General features: G+C 38.8%; 1 protein-coding gene across 11 annotated transcripts in view; it reads left to right on the top strand.

Moving 5' to 3' along the window:
* The window catches only part of EIF4G3 (eukaryotic translation initiation factor 4 gamma 3), a 335,147-nt gene that overhangs the window by 27,774 nt on the left and 286,388 nt on the right, over nt 1–20,985 (top strand). The gene's annotated exons all lie outside the window — the stretch shown is intronic.

Genomic DNA, 20,985 nt, shown 5'->3' with positions numbered 1-20,985 from the left:
AATATATTTTATTTTATTTTATTTTATTTTTTAAAGATTATTTATTTATTTATGATAGAGCGAGAGAGAGAGAGAGAGAGGCAGAGACACAGGCAGAGGGAGAAGCAGGCTCCATGCTGGGAGCCCTACGAGCCCTACGCAGGACTCGATCCCGGGACTCCAGGATCGCGCCCTGGGCTAAAGGCAGGCGCCAAACCCCTGAGCCACCCAGGGATCCCCTCAAATATATTTTAATTGTGATTTTAGATATATAACTTCTCCTCACAAATAGCTTGTGAAGTGGAAATCCTAAAATTTATAAAATAGTATCTCGGGAATTTGTTAGCTTTTGAAGAATTGAAGCTTATTTTGGATTACCATTATTGCATTATACTTTCAGGCTTTCTAGTTGAGATAAAAAACTTGAGATTATTAATTTTTCTCATGGTCATGTTTTTGGATGACAGCTATTGTCTTCATCTCTTAGATCATTTTAACCTATTATTTAGAAATTATATCAGGGCACCTGGGTGGCTCTCCGGTTAAGCATCTGCCTTTGGCTCAGGTCATGGTCCCAGGGTCCTGGAATCAAGTCCCAAGGCAGCCTGCTTCTCTCTCTCTCCCTCTGCCTGCTACTCCCCCTGCTCATTCCCTCTTTCTGTCAAATAAATCAATAAAAAGTCTTAAAAAAATAAAAATAACATCACCTTTCCGATTTGTATGCCTAACTTTTAAAACCTTATGTTTACCTTTTATATACTGTAATTTTTAGTATTCTTTCAGAATGTCATGAAATTGCCTAGGTTTTGGTTTGAAGACGTGTTATGTAACCAAATTTTAGCTATAGTATTGAATACTAGATACTGGAATAGTTTTTTTTTTAATTTTATTTTTTTCTTTTTCTTTATTATTTATGATAGTCAGAGAGAGAGAGAGAGAGAGAGAGAGAGAGAGAGGCAGAGACAAAGGCAGAGGGAGAAGCAGACCCCGTGCAGGGAGCCCGATGTGGGACTCCATCCCAGGTCTCCAGGATCACACCCTGGCCTGCAGGTGGCACTAAACCGCTGCGCCACCAGGGCTGCCCTCTTAATTTTATTTTTAAAAAAGATTTATATGAGAGAGAGAGAGAGAGAGAGAGAGAGAGAGACTGAACACAAGCGGGAGGGGCAGAGGGAGAGGGAACAAGAATCTCAAGTAGACTCTGGAGTGTGGAACCTAATGTGGAGCTAGATACCATGACCCTGAGATCCTGACCTGAGTTGGACGCTCAACTGACTCTGCCATGCAGATGCTTCTCAGTGTTTTTGAATTTCAGTTTCCTTGTCTGTAAGAGGCGTTTTAATGGTACCTCTCAAGTTGTTCTGTGGATTAAATGAAATCCTCTCCACAAAATACCGAGTGTAGTATCTGGCACATAGTTGGTACTCAAAAAAAAAAAAAAAAAACAAAAAAAAAAAAGAAAAAAAAAGAAAACCGCTATTGTTTAGTCTAGCCAGTAGAAAACAAAAATCATTTTCTAAAGACATACACGAAAGGTTACAGTGTTTATCAATACTTGTTTAAGCTCTTCTTGTGTTGATATCTGTATACAGGATTTGCAGTTTGAGAACCCTGTTTTTCAAGGCTCAGGAGATAAAAAGCTGGTGAGAAATAAGCCTAGGCCGATACAGATGGCTCTTGGTGGAATTTTGTAAAGCTGGCACCCATTCTTTGTCTTCTAAAATGTTGTATTTTGGGATGCCTGGGTGGCTCAGCGGTTGAGCCCAGGTCTGGGGATGGAGTCCCACATTGGGCTCCCTCTGTGTCTCTGCCTCTCTGTGTGTCTCTAAATGAATAAATAAATCTTAAAAAAATAAAATGGCATATTTATTATAATGTATTTCATCAAAATTTATGAGCTGATATAAAGAGATTTTACTTTATACTAATTAGGCACAAATGAATCTCATTTTTGTTTTTAAACTTGTCAACTACCCCAATATGCCAAGGTGCTTTTATTCCTGGAGTGCCCTATTTTATATATAAAAATGTTTCAAGCAGATGCTATAATTTTTGAGGGAAGGGATATTATTTCTAAAAGATTGCTCATAGATATTTCGGCCTTTATTTGGAATATCAGAATCATCTCTCAGCCCAAGAAATTGTTTCATTTTCTGTTTTGGTTGCTTTTTTTTTTTAATTGCAATTTTTTTTTGAGATTTTATTTATTTATTCATGAGAGACTGAGAGAGAGAGAGAAAGGCAGAGAGACACAGGTAGAGGGAGAAGCAGGCTCCATGCAGGGAGCCTGATGTGGGACTTGATTCCAGGACCCCAGGATCACGCCCTGGGCTGAAGGTGGGGCTAAACTGTTGAGCCACCCAGGCTGCCCTTTAGTTGCTATCTTAAAAATATTTTATATCTTTATTTTTTTAAAAGATCTGATTTATTTGAGAGAGACAGCGTGTGCAGAAGTGAAGGTAAGGGCAGAGGGAGAGGGATAATCAGACTCCCTACTGTGCAGGGAGCCCTGTAGGACACAGGGCAGGACCCTAGGACACTGAGATTATGACCTGAGCTGAAGGCAGCCACTCAATTGACTGAGCCACTCAGGTCCCCCTATTTTGTATATTTAATAAATGTTTAGTATTGTGAGTTTTACTTACTTTGTACTAAAAAAGCCACAGATGTATTTTGTACATTATTGAAATACATTGGGGGATGCTTGGGTGGCTCATTCGGTTAAGTATCTGCCTTCGGCTTGCATCATGATCTCAGAGTCCTGGCATCAAGCCCAGAATCGGGCTCTCTGCTCAGCAGGGATCTGCTTCTTCTGTCTTTCCCCCTGCTCATTCTCTTTCAAATAAATAAATAAAATAAAATACATTGACAAGTAAAATTCCCATGTGGTTATCATCCTCCTCATCCTCAGTTAACCCTGTTGATTATTTTCTATGCCTATTTAACATTTTAAATTTTAACTAAACTTGGATTGCATTATGTATGTGTTTTATAGTTTCCTTAATGTATAGTTTATATATGTAGTACATATCAATATATATTTAAGTGAAATAATGCTTAACATATATAGTTTCCGTAATTAAGTTTCCTTAATATGCTAGAACAGTTCTCTATATCAATAATACATATGTATTGTAACTTTTTGAAATGATTAGAATTCTTTTTTTTTAAGAATTCTTTATTACGAATGTTCCTTACTTTTACTCAATTCCCTCTATTTTTTTTTTAAAGATTTTATTTATTTATTAATGAAAGATACAGAGAGAGAAGCAGGCACCATGCAGGGAGCCCAATGTGGGACTCGATCCCAGGACTTCAGGATTATGCTGTTGGCCGAAGGCAGGCACTAAACTGCTGAGCCACCCAGGGATCCCCCTACTCAATTCCCTCTAATCTGGGTTATTTCCACTTACTCTTGTTATGAGATATTACCTCTCTCTCTCTCTCTCTCTCTCTCTTTTTTTTTTTTAAAGAGAGATTTATTTATTCATGAGAAAGAGAGAGAGAGAGGCAAGAGACATAGGCAGAGGGAGAAGCAGGGTCCTCACAGGGAGCCTGATGTGGAACTCGATCCCAGATCTTGGGATCAGGACCTGAGCCAAAGGCAGGCTCCTAGCCACTGAGCCACCCAGGTGTCCCAGTATTAAACATTCTTATGCAAATACTTTTTGTAGTTGAATAGGTATTTTTGGGGATAAATTATAGAAGTAGATGAAAAGGCACAAGAAGAATATATCAAAGGATGAAATAGACCAAAGGTTACCAACATTAAATACTTACTATTGTGAATTTTAATGGTTTGCTTCCTAGTTCTATTTAGATCTTTATTGCTTTTCTTTTTATCTTTTATTTGTATTATTTTGCTTTATTAAGTATGTTCTAATTAGCCACTGTGAATCCTCTTTATAACAAAATGGAATGACATTCGTTTATAAAAGGGAACCAAGACTTTTAATAAAAAACAACATAATTTTCCTGTTTGGCCAATTAAAATCTTGAAGTACATAGTAACTTACTTTTTTTTCTTGTTAGCCAAAATACTTTTTTTTTTTCATGTTTTGTGTTTTTATCAAACTTACTAATTTAAATTTTATTCTAAAAGAAAGTAACCTTTGGGATCCCTGGGTGGCGCGGCGGTTTGGCGCCTGCCTTTGGCCCAGGGCGCGATCCTGGAGACCCGGGATCGAGTCCCACGTCGGGCTCCCGGTGCATGGAGCCTGCTTCTCTCCCTCTGCCTGTGTCTCTGCCTCTCTCTCTCTCTGTGACTATCATAAATAAAAAATAAAAAATTAAAAAAAAAGTTTTTTTTTAAAAAAAAAGTAACCTTTAAAAAATAATTTAGCAGCAGCTACTGATAAGAAAAGCTTGAGTAAATTTTAGGTGGTAGCTAATGAATTCCTGAATTTGTGCCTAAATTGAATAGAATTTGGTCCATTGGAGTAGAGTATGCAAATTTAGCTAAGTAAAATTTGTACTTGTTAAAGTGTGATCTTATTTGAAAGAATCTAGATGACTACTTTGTATGTCAGCTGTATTGATTATCTTAATTCTTCACACATGCCTGTGACATATAGGTGAATAAAAGATGATGGAATTATTAGGGCAGACTACCTGCCTTGAGTCATGCATCTTCTGTTAATGAGTATAAGTACCTTTTTTTTTTTTTAAAAGATTTTAATTATTTATTCATGAGAGACACAGAGAGAGAGAGAGAGAGAGAGAGAGAGAGAGAGAGGCAGAGACACAGGTAGAGGGAGAAGTAGGCTCCATGCAGGGATCCTTATGTGGAACTTGACCCTTGGACCCCAGGATCAGGCCCTGGGCCAAAGGCAGGCCCTAAACCACTGAGCCACCCAGGGATGAGTATAAGTACTTTTTTTTTTTTTTTTAAAGATTTTTATTTATTCATTCATAGAGACACAGAGAATGAGAGGCAGAGACACAGGCAGAGGGAGAAGCAGGCTCCATGCAGAGAGCCTGACGTGGGTCTTGATCCAGGGTCTCCAGGATCACGCCCCGGGCTGCAGGCAGCACTAAACCGCTGCGCCACCAGGGCTGCCCCAGTATAAGTACTTTGAAGGCAAAAACTGTTTTCTTTATCTGAGATGACATTAGCAAATCACTGATAGATTTTTAAAAAATGGTAATTTTCTTGAAAATGTGTTTTCTTTATTCCTGACATTGTAGGCTATTTTAAATATTGTAAAATATTCATAATCTATGGGTCTGCATAATACATTGTCTTAAAGTTTGTCATTAAACCATAGTTTTTTAAAATACTTTTTTGAAACCTCATACTCATTGTGAGATATTTATTTATGTATTTATTTATGTATGTATGTATTTATTTATTTTTAAAGATTTATTTATCTATTCATGAAAGACAGAGAGAGAGGCAGAGACACAGGCAGAGGGAGAAGCAGGCTCCCCGCAGAGAGCCCGATGTGGGACCCGATCCTGGATCCAGGGATCACGCCCTGAGCCGAGGGCAGACGCCCAACCACTGAGCCACCCAGGAGTCCCTCATTGTGAGATATTTAGACAACATAAGAATGTATACAATAGGGATGCCTGGGGGGGGGTGGCTTAGGGGTTGAGCATCTTCCTTTGGCTTAGGATGTAATTCCGGGATCCTGGGATCAAGACCCACATCGGGCTCCCTGCGAGGAGCCTGCTTCTCCCTCTGCCTGTGTCTCTGCCTCTCTCTCTGTGTCTCTCATGAATAAATAAATAAAATCTTAAAAAAAAAATAGAATAGTGTATTGTAGCATCTTAGGTAAGCATAATCTTGATTTTTTTTTTAAGTAGCCTCTGTGCCCAATGTGAGGCTTACATTCATAAGCCCTAGAATAGGAGTTGTGTGCTGCAGTGACTGAGTCAGCCATCATCCCCCAACCTGCCGCTTTTTCTTTTTCTGGTAGGGAAAAAAATTCTATACATACAGAAGGGAATTTTCATTCTTTTGGTTTTTAGGAATTTTATTTCTTAAAATGGGATTGAATTATTCAAACACACATACACTATTCTGCAGCTTGCCTTTTGCATTTAGTGTCTTATTTACTTACTTACTTACTTACTTACTTACTTATTTATTTATTTATTTATTTATTTATTTATTTATTTATTTATTTATTTAGTGTCTCCTTTAAAAAAATATTTGAAAGAGCAGGAGCAGGAGGGAGAGGGAGAAACAGGCTTCTCTCTGAGCAGGGAGCCCAACATGGGGCTCAGTCCTGGACCCTGGGATCGTGACCTCAGCCAAAGGCAGACAGTTAACTGACTGAGCTGACTGAGCCATCCAGGTGCCCCACATTAAGTGTTTCATAGATATCCTATAACATTACATAGCGAATCAGTTTGGTGTAAAGTTAAGAGCCTTGATTCTTGGAGCTGGACTGTTGGTGTTAAATCCTAGCTTTCCAGTTACACAGTGTGATGTTGGGCATACTTGTTGCCATGTACATGAGTTTTCTATTTTGAAAACTGGAAATGATAATTGTTCAAGTCAGTATTAAAATGTAAGGTGCTTAGTATGTTTGGCATATGATATTTTGCTTAATAAATGTTAGCTATAATTGCTTTTCCTCATTTAAAAAATATATGTGATACGGATTTAACACATTCATTAAACCATTCTCAAATTGATGGGCAGGTAACTAACTGTACTTCAAAAAAATCGTATGTTAAGGGATGCCTGGGTGGTTCAGCAGTTGGGTGTCTGCCTTTGGCTTAGGGCATGATCCCAGGTTCCTGGGATCAAGTTCCTGCATCGGGCTTCCTGCATGGAGCCTGCTTCTCCCTCTGCCTATGTCTCTACCTTTCTCTGTCTATGCCTTTCATGAATAAATAAATAAAATCTTAAAAAGAGAAAAACAACAAAAACACCTTATGTTTAAAACCCTGGATTTTTTTTAATCTATTTTTTTGAGAGAACACACTTGCGCATGAATGGGAGGGAGGGGCAGAGAGAGTGGGATAGAGAGAGTCTTAAGCAGGCCCCATGCCCAGAGTGGTGCCTGATGTGTGACTCCATCTCATGACCCTGATATCATGACTTGAGCTGAAGTCAAGAGACAGATGATGCTTAACTGATTTAGCCACCCAGGTGCCCCTCCCCTTGATGATTTTTAAGTATTTGGTTTTTATTTTAGTAATGCAAGAACACTTTTTTTGCTCTTGGTTCCTTAGCTGAAGGGCTTAATTGAAACTTGAAAGCTTTCATAAAACAAGGAAGTAATTAACCATCTTTCAGTCCTAACCCTCCGATCCTATTTTGTGTAGATTAGTTTCATTTTCAAATGGTAGTATTAGCAATGTCATCCATTGCTTAAAATGGTTTTCTTCTTATTTTTATCTTTTTATAATCTGCCCTGTAACTATTTCTCTTGCCCCAGCTATTGGGAACTTGAATTTTGGTGACAGGAAAAACATGTTGTTTTTCTACTGTGCTATTATTTTGGTTTAGTTTCATCTCTGCGATTAAAAAATCAATTTGATATAGATGTCTAGAGACATTGTATTTGCCTGACAAAGACACATTGTGATACCCTCATGATGAGAGAAGTCAGAGTAAAATGAATTAGGAGAGTATATGTAAGAATGTTAGAAATAACAGGGGTACCTGGGTGACTCAGTTAAGCATCTGATTTCTTATTTTGGCTGAGGTCATTATCTGATGGCTTGTGGGATGGAGCCCCATGCTGGACTCTGCTTAGTGAAGAGGCTGCTTGAGGTTCTCTCTGTTCCCACTGACCCTCCCCAACTCACATGTGTGGGCATGCACACATGTGCACACACTCTCTCTCTAAAATATATAAATAAATCTTTAAAAAATGTAAAAAATACTAATTTTTAAATTATTGAACCAAATTAACATTTTCATTAGACTTGAGTGATCCAAGTAATTTTTTTAATTCAAGAAAATGCATCCTTAATTAGCATAATTTTAGGCGCATGGTAAGGATAAGATAGTAGTACTCAATCTTGGTTACTTGTCGGAATCAATTTTATAATTTAAAAAAATACATAGACCTTTTCTGAACCAAATTTTGGAGTTGGGGGTTTAGATATGCAACTAAAGTTAGGGACTCTTGGTCTAGAAAACTGAAATAGTTGGGATCCCTGGGTGGCGCAGCAGTTTGGGGCCTGCCTTTGGCCCAGGGCGCGATCCTGGAGACCCGGGATTGAATCGCACGTCGGGCTCCCGGTGCATGGAGCCTGCTTCTCCCTCTGCCTGTGTCTCTGCCTCTCTCTCTCTCTGTGTGACTATCATAAATAAATAAATAAAATAAAAAGGATATTTAAAAAAATAGAAAACTGAAATAGTCTATTGTGAGGTAATTAGGTATTGCATAATACTTAAGGGACATCATATTAGTATTTGCTTAGTTATTTGGACAGTGCCTTTTCTAAAAGCTTCGAGTGTTACTAGCATGATGCTTATTGTTGGATTTGGTGTTTCTTCCTTGTTAAGATTCTTGATTTATAATGATCAAATAATGAATGCTGCTCAGTGGATGTGTCCATTCTTTTCTTCTGAAATAGAAGTTGGCAAATGAGTAGAGGAGAATTTTTTTTTTTCCATTTTAAAATAGCTTAGTTCTGGGACATAGTAAAGTGAAAGTGCAAATGAGGTATTTTGCACCTGACTTCCTCTTAGAATTTGAAATATTTTATTACCAGTATCTGATTAGTCAAATTGACAAACTAATGGGCACTGACAGCCTTTATCTGTTTTCTTTCCTGCTGTAAAGGGAACTTTCTTAATTCAGCAAAGTTTATTGTGTACAGAGCTTTGTGCTAGCCATGTGCAAATGAGTAAGGCATAGTCCTGCCCCTATTGTTATTACTGAGGATTATTAGGATTACCATAAGCCTACCTAATATTTAAAAAGAAATGTGTGCTACAGAAGTGCATGTGTTAACATATGCTTCAATGTGTAATGGAGAGACTCCTTGATTTTTTTTTTTAAGATTTTATATATTTATTCATGAGAGAGGGTCAGAGACATAGAGGGAGAAGCAGGCTCCCTATGGGGAGCCTGGTGTGGGACTTGATCCATGGATCCTGGGATCCTGCCCTGAGCCAAAGGCAGAAGCTCAACCACTGAGCCATGTAGGAGCCCAGAGATTCCTTGATTTTAATCTGAATTCTTCCTTTAACTAGCGTATTACCAGGTCCTAGCCATTGTTGCACTCAGAGGTGCCAGGGATCTAAGTTTCTGTCTTTTGATCATGCCTTGTGTTGGTCAAGTGAACCTTGTGGTTTGGGGGCCCTTCCAGCTTTAGGCTGTAAGTTTGCAGGCCAGTTAGAAAGAAGGAGAAGGGAGAGGACAAAGAGATACTTCTCTTAAAGGGTACTTTCCAGAAGATTTATACATCACCATTTTTATTGAGGAAAGAGAGGAAAACAAAAATTGTAGGGCAACTAGCAGTTTCTAGCACATGTAGATTTTTGTTTCTTTTTAAAGATTTTTTTATTTAAAATTTCATGTAATCTCTACACCCAACATGGGACTTGAACCCATAGTCCTGAGACCAAGAGTTGCTCCCTCCACCAACTGAGCCTTCCAGGTGTCCCCTAGCACAAATGTTTTTTTTTTTTTTTTAATTTTTAAAGATTTTATTTATTCATGAGAGAGAGAGGGAGAGAGAGAGAGAGAGAGAGAGACACAAAGACCTAGGGAGAGAGAGAGAAGCAGGCTCCATGTAGGAAGCCTGATGTGGGACTCGATCTTGGGACTCCAGGATCACGCCCTGAAGCCTCCAGTATCATGCCCTGGGCTGAAGGCAGGTGCTCAACTGCTGAGCCACCCAGGCATCCCGCACATATGTTTTTTTTTTGAGGATATGCCCAGAGTATTGTTGGGCTCATAAGTGGTGTTTAGTCAGTGGAGTTTATAATGTTTTAAAATTGTTTTTTCAGTACTTACCATTTGCTTAGTTCTTTACTCCACTGTATACACCTTGGACCCTTATGGAAGAGAGGGTGACAGCTACACCTTTTAAGACAAATAGTATCTTTCCAAATTAGCTTTAATCTTTTTTGAACACATTCACATGAGACAGTTGAACAGGATCATTAAAACTAAAAACAAGTCTGTCACACATTTGCTAGTGGTTGAAAAGAAAGATAGTAAAAGTAAATGAACTGGCTTTCTTAAGAGGTAGTTGAGGCCAAATGATTCTTATACCAGCCTACCCATCCACATGTAAAAGATTTTTAAACAGTATACTTGAGTCATAACCCAAATAACAATTAAATTTTAATAGTATATTCATTTAAGGTATTCAGTAATTATGAGTAAAATCTTTGTTAGCTATGTCAAAGAAGGGTGAAATCCCAAGTAATGAATTTTTTAAAAAAATATTGTATTCATTTATTCATGAGAGACACAGAAGCAGAGACGTAGGCAGAGGGAGAAGCAGGCTCCATGCAGGGAGCCTGATGTGGCACTCAGTCCTGGGACCGTGGGATCAGGCCCTGAGCCAAAGGCAGGCGCTCAATCACTGAGCAACCCAGGAGTCCCCCAAGTAATGAATTAAAAAAACAGTGGCAGTGAAGGTGGAATGAATCTTCACAGAGTTTCATCTACTTGTTCTCCCCACCTCCCCTGTTTATTATTGTAAAATTACTGTTTTACTTTGCATTTTTATAAAGTTACTATTTTCGAAATATAGTTTTCCATTATTTAACATGTCTAAGTAGATATGAATATTGTAATGAACTATAGAAATAAACGATGGAGGATAAAAATATATATGTAAGAAAATGTTTATGTTGCTAACCATTTATTTCCTTTGCCTTTTTGTATTATTATAAAGTTCTCATATCATTTGACATATTTCATAGAAAGTTCACCTCTAGATTTGGTATTTTCTGTTTTCACAGTGGAACAGATTTAAAAGCTTTCTTGTATCTTTAGAGAAAAGAAATTACATACATAGAATCTCTACAAAGAAGGGATTTGTGCCCTTTGAAACAACAAAATTCGATATTCACCTAAGAATTTCAGGCTGAGGACATGGCAAGCTACATAAGTAAATGTCAGAACCTTACCAGTATAGAGGCTTGTGGGTGGCTGAGTTGGTTTTGTGTACCTCTTGATTTTGGCTCAGGTCATTATCTCAGGGTTGTGGGATTGAGCCCTGCTTTGGGCTCCATCCTCAGTGGGGAGTCTGGTTCTCTCTCCCTCTGTCCCCCCCCCTTCTCTCTCTCTCTTGTCCTTTATTAATTTTAAGTGTTTGTTGTCAGTCATAGTAGTTTTGTGCTTTAATCCTGGACCTTGTATAGAATTAATAAATCTTTGTTTGTTATGAAATTAGCTTTCTCTTGTGAAAATCCTGTATAACAGAATTATAAATCATTAAGGCTGCAGTTTGGCCAAAATGGTTAATGTTTTTAAAAGATTTTTATTTAATTATTTAGAGAGAGCATGAGTAGGGGGAGATGCCCTCGGAGATAGGGAACAGAGAGGAAATCTTAAGCAGACTCTGCTGGAGCCCAAACAGGGCTTGATGTCATGACCCTGAAATCAGGACCTGAGGTGAAATCTGTAGTTGGATGCTTAACCGACTGAGCGACTAGGCACCCCTAAATTCAGCGTGTGCAGTTTTGGGCAGTTTCTAAGGCCATGTGTTGCCCTCAGATAACATTTTGTTTATGTTATGAAGTAGTGACATGGAGATTGCCTTGGGTCTGTGATTCTTGGCCATATAGCATAGGTCCTTGAGGTCAAATTTCCAGGGCTTTAGGACTTCTAAGTAAGAATGATTACTGAGTTAGAAGAGTAACAGTTCTTAACAGCTTCTCTAGGACTGATCTTTATGGGAGTTCTTACAGAGATGAGGGAATGCCTAGTTACTTCTTAGGACCCCTGGATGTCAAGATCCATTTATAGTCCCTTTCATTTGATGTCTTTAGAACCTTCTCAGAGCCATGTATATCTCCTTGGCTTGGGGAAGGAGGGTATTAAGGATTCTCAGAGCACCTGGGTTGCTCAGTGGTTAAGCTCAGGCTCCCTGCAGGGGGGCCTGTTTCTCCCTCTGACTATCTCTGCCTCTCTCTCTCTCTCTCTCTGTGTGTGTGTGTCTAATGAATAAATAAATAAAATCTTAAGAAAAAAAGGATTATCTGTCTTTGATCTTACACTGGTCCTAATTTTCCTTCAGCTCACTCTAGAGGAACTCAGGTCATTGTGAGTCATGTACCTTATGAATTAATTGTCATAGCTTTTCTCTAAACATTGAAGAGCAAGAGCTTTGGCTTTAGCCTCAGGGGAAGATGTATGTAACTATGAACTTAAAGGTAATTTAAATGGGTTGCATTCATGGGGCACTTGACTGGCTCAGTAGAACATGAGACTCTTGATCTTGTGAGTTTGAGCCCTACATTGCAGGTAGAGTTTTCTTAATAAAAACTAGAATTACGGGACACCTGGGTGGCTCAGTGGTTGAGCATCTGCCTTTGGCTCAGGTGGTGATCCTGGGGTCCGGGATTGAGTTCCGTATTGGGCTCCCTGCATGGAGCCTACTTCTCTCTGTACCAGTGTCTCTGCCTCTCTCTGTGTCTCTCATGAATAAATAAAGTCTTAAAAAAATAAAAATATGAATCTGTTGCATTCATCAGTAACTGTCTTGTTTCCAGTTCATGTCTCTGTCAGTCTTATAAAAAGAGCTTGGATTTTGATGTGGTATGATTTTTATTTTTAAAATTTTTAAAATTTTTTGATTTTTTTTTTTTTTTTTAAAGAGACACAGAGAGAGAAAGGCAGAGACACAGGCAGAGGGTGAAGCAGGCTCCATGCAGGGAGCCCGATGCAGGACTTGACTCCGAGACTCCAGGATCACTCCCTGGGCCAAAGGTGGCACTAAACCACTGAGGTACCCAGGCTGCCCGATGTGATATGATTTTGATGAACTGTAGTACACTGAGGTTTTTTTTTTTTTTTTAAGATTTATATTTATTTTAGAGAGATTGTAAGTGAGTTGGGGGATAGAGATAGTAGAGGGGCAGAGAGAATCCTAAGCACACACTGTATTGAGTGTAGAGTGCAACGTATGGATTAATTTCAGGACCCTGAGATCATGAGCTGAGCTGAAACCAAGAGTTAGAAGCTCTACCAGTTGAGTCACCCAGCCACCTCCACTGGGCTGATCCTAGTTGTAATTCATTGTAATAGGAAGAGGAACAATTTTACTGCATATCAATGTAGGAAAGTAGAGTTTGTGATTTTAATTTGTTGGGTTAATGAATTTCATTGTGAGACTGTAAACACATATTTCAGGTAATTAGAATTCTGACAGCATAGATCTTCTTTAGATTTAGATTTAACTAACAATGCTTTTGAAGTACATTATGTATTATTTTGTTTTTTTTTTTGTAGATCATTTATTTGTTGGTAGAAATGTGTGAACCACTTACGTAGTTTTAGGTTTCTTAGTCGCCATATTAAAAAGTAAAAAGAGGGATGCCTGGGTGGCTCAGTGACTGATCATCTGCCTTCGGCTCAGGGCGTGATCCTGTTGTACTGGGATCGAGTCCCACATCGGGCTCCTTGTGTGGAGCCTGCTTCTCCCCTGCCTATTGTGTCTCTGTCTCTCATGAATAAATAATTTAAAAAAGGTACAATGAAACAGGTGAAATCAATTTTTTTATTTTATTAAAAATTAAAATTTATTTATGTAATCTCTACCCCTAATGGGCTTAAACTCATGACCCCAAGATCAAGAATCATACTGTCCTCTGACAGCCAGCCAGGTGCCCTGACCTCAATTTTAGTAACATACTTTAACCCAGTATATACAATATATTATCTTTATAAAAAGATTTACTCATTTTAGAGAGAAAGAGAGCAGAGGGGAGGAAGAGAAAGTATCTCAAGCAGATTCCCTGCTGAGCATGGACCTGATGTAGGGCTAGATCTAATGACTCTGAGGTCATGACCTGAGCTGAATTCAAGAGTCGAATGCTTAACGGACTGAGCCACTCCGGTGCCCCCAAAATATTATTTTAAGTTGTGCTCATTACAAAAATTATTATTTTTTTAAACGATTTTATTGATTTATTCATAGAGACAGAGAGGAGAGAGAGAGGCAGAGACACAGGCAGAGGGAGAAGCAGGCTCCATGCAGGGAGCCCGACGTGGGACTCGATCCAGGGTCTCCAGGATCACGCCCTGGGCTGCAGGCAGTGCTAAACCACTGTGCCACCGGGGCTGCCCCTCATTACAAAAATTATTAGTGAGATATTGTATTTTACATTCTTTGTACTAGATTTTTTCACTCCACTGTGTATTTTACATTTACAGCATATCTTATTTAGTAGTATCCATATTTCAAATGCTCAGTAGCTCCATGCGGCCTAGTGGTACCCAGTGAAACATGCAGTTCTGTAGTGTATCTGTAGGATAAATACTGCTTTACCCACTGATTTCAGAGAGGACCAAGACTAGCAGGGCTGAGGGGAGGGAATGAAGAAGAGATACGTGGCAAGGAGTACCAATCAATGCGGTCATGCCTCACACCTCTTCCCATCTGGGTTAGTTGCTCTACAAACAGCTATGGATAGATTTATTTATTTATCTATTTTCTCCACTAAACCAACTGCTTAAGGTGGGAACTATGTTTTTTGTTTCTATTTCCCTAGGGTTTCTCAGTGGTTAGTACTAAGACACTAATACTTACTAGAAGTCTGTGCTTAAAATGGTTTTAAACCCTGCCTGGGAAGATTTGTAGCATGATTTATTGCATTTCTGGAAGTTGGATGTATTGATGTCACTCATATTAGTTACACATACATCCATTCCTTACTCTACAAATTGGGAGCAGAAGAAAATGATAGTGTATACATCAGGAATGAGTCTACATGCGAAGATTCTACAGTTGGTAAATACTGTATACAGTGTCATATTTTTTGCATTTTACATTTTTTTTCCATTAATAATAACTAATATTCAATGAACGTATTCTATGTGGCCTGTACATTTTTTTGTCCCATTTGCTTTTCATAAAACTGTGGTGAATAGGTAGGTGGTATTGACCTCATTATATAGATGATGAAAATGAGCTATACTATTTTCTGTTACAAAAGGCGTTTACTTGTCCTGAGTGGAATTAGTGCATAAGTTTAGTGTGTGCGATTGGATATAATTTTCCTTCTAGAATCCATAGTAATTGTGTGATTGATGATTATATTTTACATAAAATACACATTTATGTCTAGGGAGATGCAGAGAGTACATCTGCTTTGAAAACTTAAAAAGAAACTATTTTAAAGGGCACTTGGGTGGCTGAGTGGTTGAGTAGTGATCCTCTGGTCCTGGGATTGAGTCCTGCATCAGCCTCCCTACAGGGACCCTGCTTCTCCCTCTGCCTCTGTCTGCCTCTCTCTCTCTCTTGAATAAATAAATAAAATCTTAAAAAAAAACTATTTTGAAATAACTGCAGATATACAAAAGTACATTATAATACAGCAAACCCGGTGTTATGTATTCATCAGCCAGCTTCACAAATTAATTTGTTAAAATTAATCAAATTTAAAATTAAATTTAAATAAAATTTATTAAAATAACAATATAATTAAAGCCCTCAGCATGTTACCCTCCTTGATCACTTGCTCCTCTCTTTCATCAAAGGTAACTGTTATCCTGAATTTGAGATGTTAGTCCAATGTATTTCTTTATATACTTATTATATATTTATATTTCATTTTTTAAAAAAGATTTTATGTATTCATGAGAGACACAGAGAGGCAGAGACATAGAGGGGAGAAGCCAAGTTCTCCCAGGGAGCCTGATGGGGGGACTCCATCCCTGGACCCAGGATCACACCCTGAGCTGAAGGCAGATGCACAATTGCTGAGCCACCCAGGTGGTGAACACCACCAACACCCAGGTGTTCCCTATATTTAATTTTCTCAAATTGTTTTAGTTTTAGAGTGAAGAAGTCAGAATTCTTTTTTTTTTCTTTTTTAAGATTTTGCTTATTTATTTGAGAGGGAGAGAGAGAGAAAGAGTGCACAGAGAACCAGATTCCCTGCTGAACAGAGAGCTTCATGTGGAGCTCAGTCCCAGGACCCTGAGATCATGACCTGAACCAAAGGCAGAGGCTTAACCGACTGAGTCGCTCAGGTTCCCCAGAAATCAGAATTCTTTTTTTTTTTTTTTTTAATTTTTTTATTTTTATTTTTATTTTACGATAGTCACAGAGAGAGAGAGAGAGAGAGGCAGAGACACAGGCAGAGTGAGAAGCAGGCTCCATGCACCGGGAGCCCGATATGGGATTCGATCCCGGGTCTCCAGGATCGCGCCCTGGGCCAAAGGCAGGCGCCAAACCGCTGTGCCACCCAGGGATCCCAGAAATCAGAATTCTTAAGTCATAATTCTTTTGTGTATATTTTTTCAGCCTGTGAAGTGTTTTCTGAACTTCCAACTTTGTATTTCTGGATAGAATCATTAAGTTTCATTTTGAGAAATAAGAACATTTAGTTCAAAGAGCTTTTCTAAGTATTATTGGCTAATATTTTGAACTCCTAAGATTTTAATCTCCTAAAGGGTAAGGACAAGACTATTTAAAATTATTTTGCTCAATGAAGTAAAATTATTTTTTGAGGTTTTATTAAATATGATCTCTTCACTATAGATAGGCATAAGCAGAGAAGAAGCAAGTGACATTGGAACACAGTGGAAATCAAGGAATTTAGTTCAAGAACTAAGGATAATGCAGATTATGACAGTGGTCTTTAAGGATCTAAATTTGGATATTCCTACTTCCTTAGGCATAATGGGAATAGTGGTACTTGTGTTATTAGGATAATGGGGAGGACTAGAGTATTTAATGTACCTTGAACCATTACAAATGCTTTATTGTCAGCATATCAAATATTTTTCAGAACTTGGTATTTGTGGTCTTCAGGTTTAAAAAGCTGCCTGAGGACGCCTGGGTGGCTCAGTCGTTGAGCATCTGCCTTCAGCTCAGGTCATGATCACCAGGTCCTGGGATCAAGTCCCACATCAGGCTCCCTGCGGGGAGCCTGCTTCTCCCTCTGCCTGTGTGTCTGCCTTTTTCTGTGTGTCTCTCATGAATAAATAAATAAAATATTAAAAAAATAAAATAAAAAGCTGCCTAAAAGAAAGCTCAGCCTGTTTTTAGCCTCTTTTTTAATTGTTGAAGATGATTAGGAGTGGATTATGTAAGCTAGAAGGTGTTCTCTTTCTTTCTTTCTTTCTTTCTTTCTTTCTTTCTTTCTTTCTTTCAAAGCATAATTTTGAGTGACAATATTTTTTTTTAAGATTTTATTTATATATTCATAGAGACACAGAGAATGAGAGACAGAGACACAGGCAGAGGGAGAAGCAGGCTCCAAGCAGAGAGCCTGACGTGGGACTCGATCCAGGGTCTCCAGGATCACGCCCTGGGCTGCAGGCAGCGCTAAACCCCTGTGCCACTGGGGCTGCCCTAGAAGGTGTTCTTTTTTTTTTTTTTTAATTTTTATTATTTATTTATTTACGATAGTCACACACACAGAGAGAGAGAGAGAGAGGCAGAGACACAGGCAGAGGGAGAAGCAGGCTCCATGCACTGGGAGCCCGATGCGGGATTCGATCCCGGGTCTCCAGGATCGCGCCCTGGGCCAAAGGCAGGCGCCAAACCGCTGCACCACCCAGGGATCCCTAGAAGGTGTTCTTTAAAAAAAATTTTTAAACTATATTCTCTGCCCAGTGTGTGCTACCAGCTAAGCCAGCCAGGTGCCTCTCCTTTTGATTTTAAATACTCCGAAAGGTAGGGGTATGGTAGAAGGTATGCCTATTTTACCTGATTGGTTTTCCATTCACTTTTCTTAAGTAGTGGTGATACCCCAAGCTGGTGTGGCACAGACATCAACCATGAAGAAAGAAGGGTTTGTACTTAAACTCATCCCTGTCCATAAAGTGCAGTATTATTTGATTCTGGTAGATTGTTATTTTTAATATGATTTTTTCCATCTGAAACAAAAATAATGTTCATATAGGAAATTTGCAAGCTTTAAAAGATGTGAAGAAAAAAAATCAACCATAATTCCATTATTCAGAAAGAATAGTTTTTAGGATTTAGCATGTTTCCCAAGGTTTTTTTAATTCCTCTTAATTCCTTCAGTTTTTCCATAGCCATAGATTGAATGAGAAGAGTTAACAGGAAGGGTTTTTAGTAGGATGTTAAGGAGATAATAAACTTTCATTTGAATGGTTTGAGGGAAATGTTTGAATGTTATGGAAAATAACCTCTGTTTTTCAACCCTATTTTGGGAGCAAAGACACTTTTACTATATTTATTGCATTTCAAGTAAAAAATACCTAGCACTGTTTATTTATTTATTTTTAAAGATTTTATTTATTTATTCGTGAGAGACACAGAGAGAGACACAGGCAGAGGGAGAAGCAGGCTCCATGCTGGAAGCCTGATGTGGGACTTAGTCCTGGGTCACCAGGATCATGCCCTGGGCTGAAGGCCGTGCCAAACCGCTGAGCCACCCAGGCTGCCTGACTGTTTATCTTTAATTTGGCATGGAGAACATTATTTGTATTCATAGTGATCTTAATGTTGCCTTCATTATGAAAAATATTTTCCCTGTGTATAGAATTCTGGGTTGACAGTTTTTTTCTTCTACTACTTTGAAGTAGTGAAAAAAGCCCTTGTCCTCTGGCTTGCATAATCTCTGACAATATAATAATTTTTATCTTTGTTCTTGAGTATATATTTAATATCCAGCGTTGCAGCCCATTAGCTGCCTTCAAGCTGTTTGACTTTAATGTGGCTAGGCATCTGAGTTTGTTGATTTGTTTTGTATTTATTCTGCTTGGGATTTTTCTAAACTTGTTGCATCTGTGGTTTGATATCATCCATTATTTCTGGAAAATTCTTTTATTTCTTTTTTAAAGATTTAAGAGAGCATGAGCAGAGGGGGAGGGACAAAGGAAGAGCAGTCTCCCTGCTAGGTGGGAAAGCCTGACAGGGGGCTCAGTCACAGTATCCCAGGATCTCAACCTGAGCCAAAGGTAGACAATCTCAGGTGACTGAGCCACCCCCATGCCCCTGTTTCTGGAAAGTTTTTGACCATTATCTCCAAGAATTTCTTCTACCCTAGTCTCTTTACTTTCTCCTTCTGAGACTTCATTTTATATGTATATTAGACCATTTGATAGTGTCCCTCAACATTGGATGCTTTCTTTGTTTTCTCTCTGTGTGTGTTTCAGTTTGGGTAATTTTTATCAATTTGTCTTCACTTATCTTCAAGTTCTTTGATTCTTTCATTATCTGAGTCTACTCTATTGAGTCGAAAGAATTCTTTATGTCTGACAGTGTATTTTTTTATTTCTAGCATTGCCATTTGATTTTTAGAAATATTCTCCCATCTCCTTCCTGAAATTATCTCCGTTCATATATGTTGTCCACCTTTTTCACTAAGTCCTTTAACATACTAATCATCATAATTAAAAAAGAATCCTGTCTGTTGGGGATCCCTGGGTGGCTCAGCGGTTTAGCGCCTGCCTTTGGCCCAGGGCGCAATCCTGGAGTCCCGGGATCGAGTTTTGCATTGGCTCCCAGCATGGAGCCTGCTTCTCCCTCTGCCTGTATCTCTGCCTCTCTCTATCATGAATAAATAAATAAATCTTAAAAAAAAAAAAATCCTGTCTGTTATTTCCAGTATCTAAGTGATCCTACTTGTATTGATTGCTTTTTCTCTTCAGTATTGGTGGTTTTTGGTGTATATATGTGTCTCATAATTTTTATTTTTATTTTTTATTTATTATTATTTTTTTTAATAATTTTTATTTAAGTGTTGGGCATTTTGTATAATATAGTAGAGACTGAGGGAAGTAGTATTTATGTTTGAAAATTGGTATGCCTCTTCTATTGGGCCATTGTGAGTTTTGAGTCAAATTTATCCTGAGTTGAGCTAGTCTGGGGGTATATTGTTGCTGTCATTATCTTTAGTGTGCCACAGGCTTCAGAATCTTACGGTGGTGGCCAATGTTAGTCCAGTGGTAGAATGCTGTTGCTGGCTACTCGGTGTTAGGATTGTGGATGTGGTTATCCCAGTCCAGCCTTAGTGTTAGGCAGACCCTATGCACCTTTGGGCTTTATCATTGTTTCCTTTCCTTTTTCCCTTGGCAGTGTTTACCTTGTATTTCTGGTCGTTCTTGGATGGAATTTTTTGCCCCTCACCCAGCAATAGGAGACTTGTGCTTGGTATATCAGTGTTGGGTCTTAGACCCAAAATGATTTCTTACCCTTCCCCACAGGGTTGGAGGAATTTGCTTTCTTCTTATCCTGGCAACAGTAGATATCTGCCAGTGAACTAGCAGTGCGAATGTTCGTTGGCTCTTTTCCAGTGGCCTGAGGTTTTTGCTTCATACGAAAAAGATCTGGGGAAGCTAGTGGGTCTTTGTGCCTGTTCTCAATGATGGCTGATCACTTCCTGCACTCCTGTAATATTGAGTGGGACTCTCTCTTTTTTTTTTTTTCCTCATGAATGTAGTCTTTCTTGTGAGGACTAGTGCAGGCCATTGAAAAGAGCTGGCAAGTGAGTGTAGACACACATTTTATCTAGGGCACTCAGTTGGGAAAGTGTTAGTCTTCTACACTTAACTTTTAGGAACTGTTTTTTTTTTTTAAGATTTTATTTATTTGGGGGATCCTTGGGTGGCTCAGCGGTTTGGCGCCTGCCTTTGGCCCAGGCCGTGGTCCTGGAGTCTGGGGTGAAGTGTCCTGCATCAGGCTCCCTGCATGGAGCCTGCTTCTCCCTCTGCCTGTGTCTCTGCCTTTCTCTCTCTCTCTCTCTGTGTCTCACGAATAAATAAGATCTTTAAGATCTCAATGTGGGATAAGAGCATGATGTTGTGGGACTCAATCCTGGGACTCCAGGATTACATCCTGAGCCGAAGGCAGATGCTCAATCACTGAGCCATCCACGCATCCCTCTAATGATAATCTTTAGAGTTTATCAATCTGTGCTAAACTTTATTC

The sequence above is a fragment of the Nyctereutes procyonoides genome, unplaced genomic scaffold, assembly GCF_905146905.1.
Source record: "Nyctereutes procyonoides isolate TBG_1078 unplaced genomic scaffold, NYPRO_anot_genome, whole genome shotgun sequence".
Classification (NCBI taxonomy): Eukaryota; Metazoa; Chordata; class Mammalia; order Carnivora; family Canidae; genus Nyctereutes; species Nyctereutes procyonoides.
This window is presented reverse-complemented; position numbering and strand designations above follow the sequence as displayed.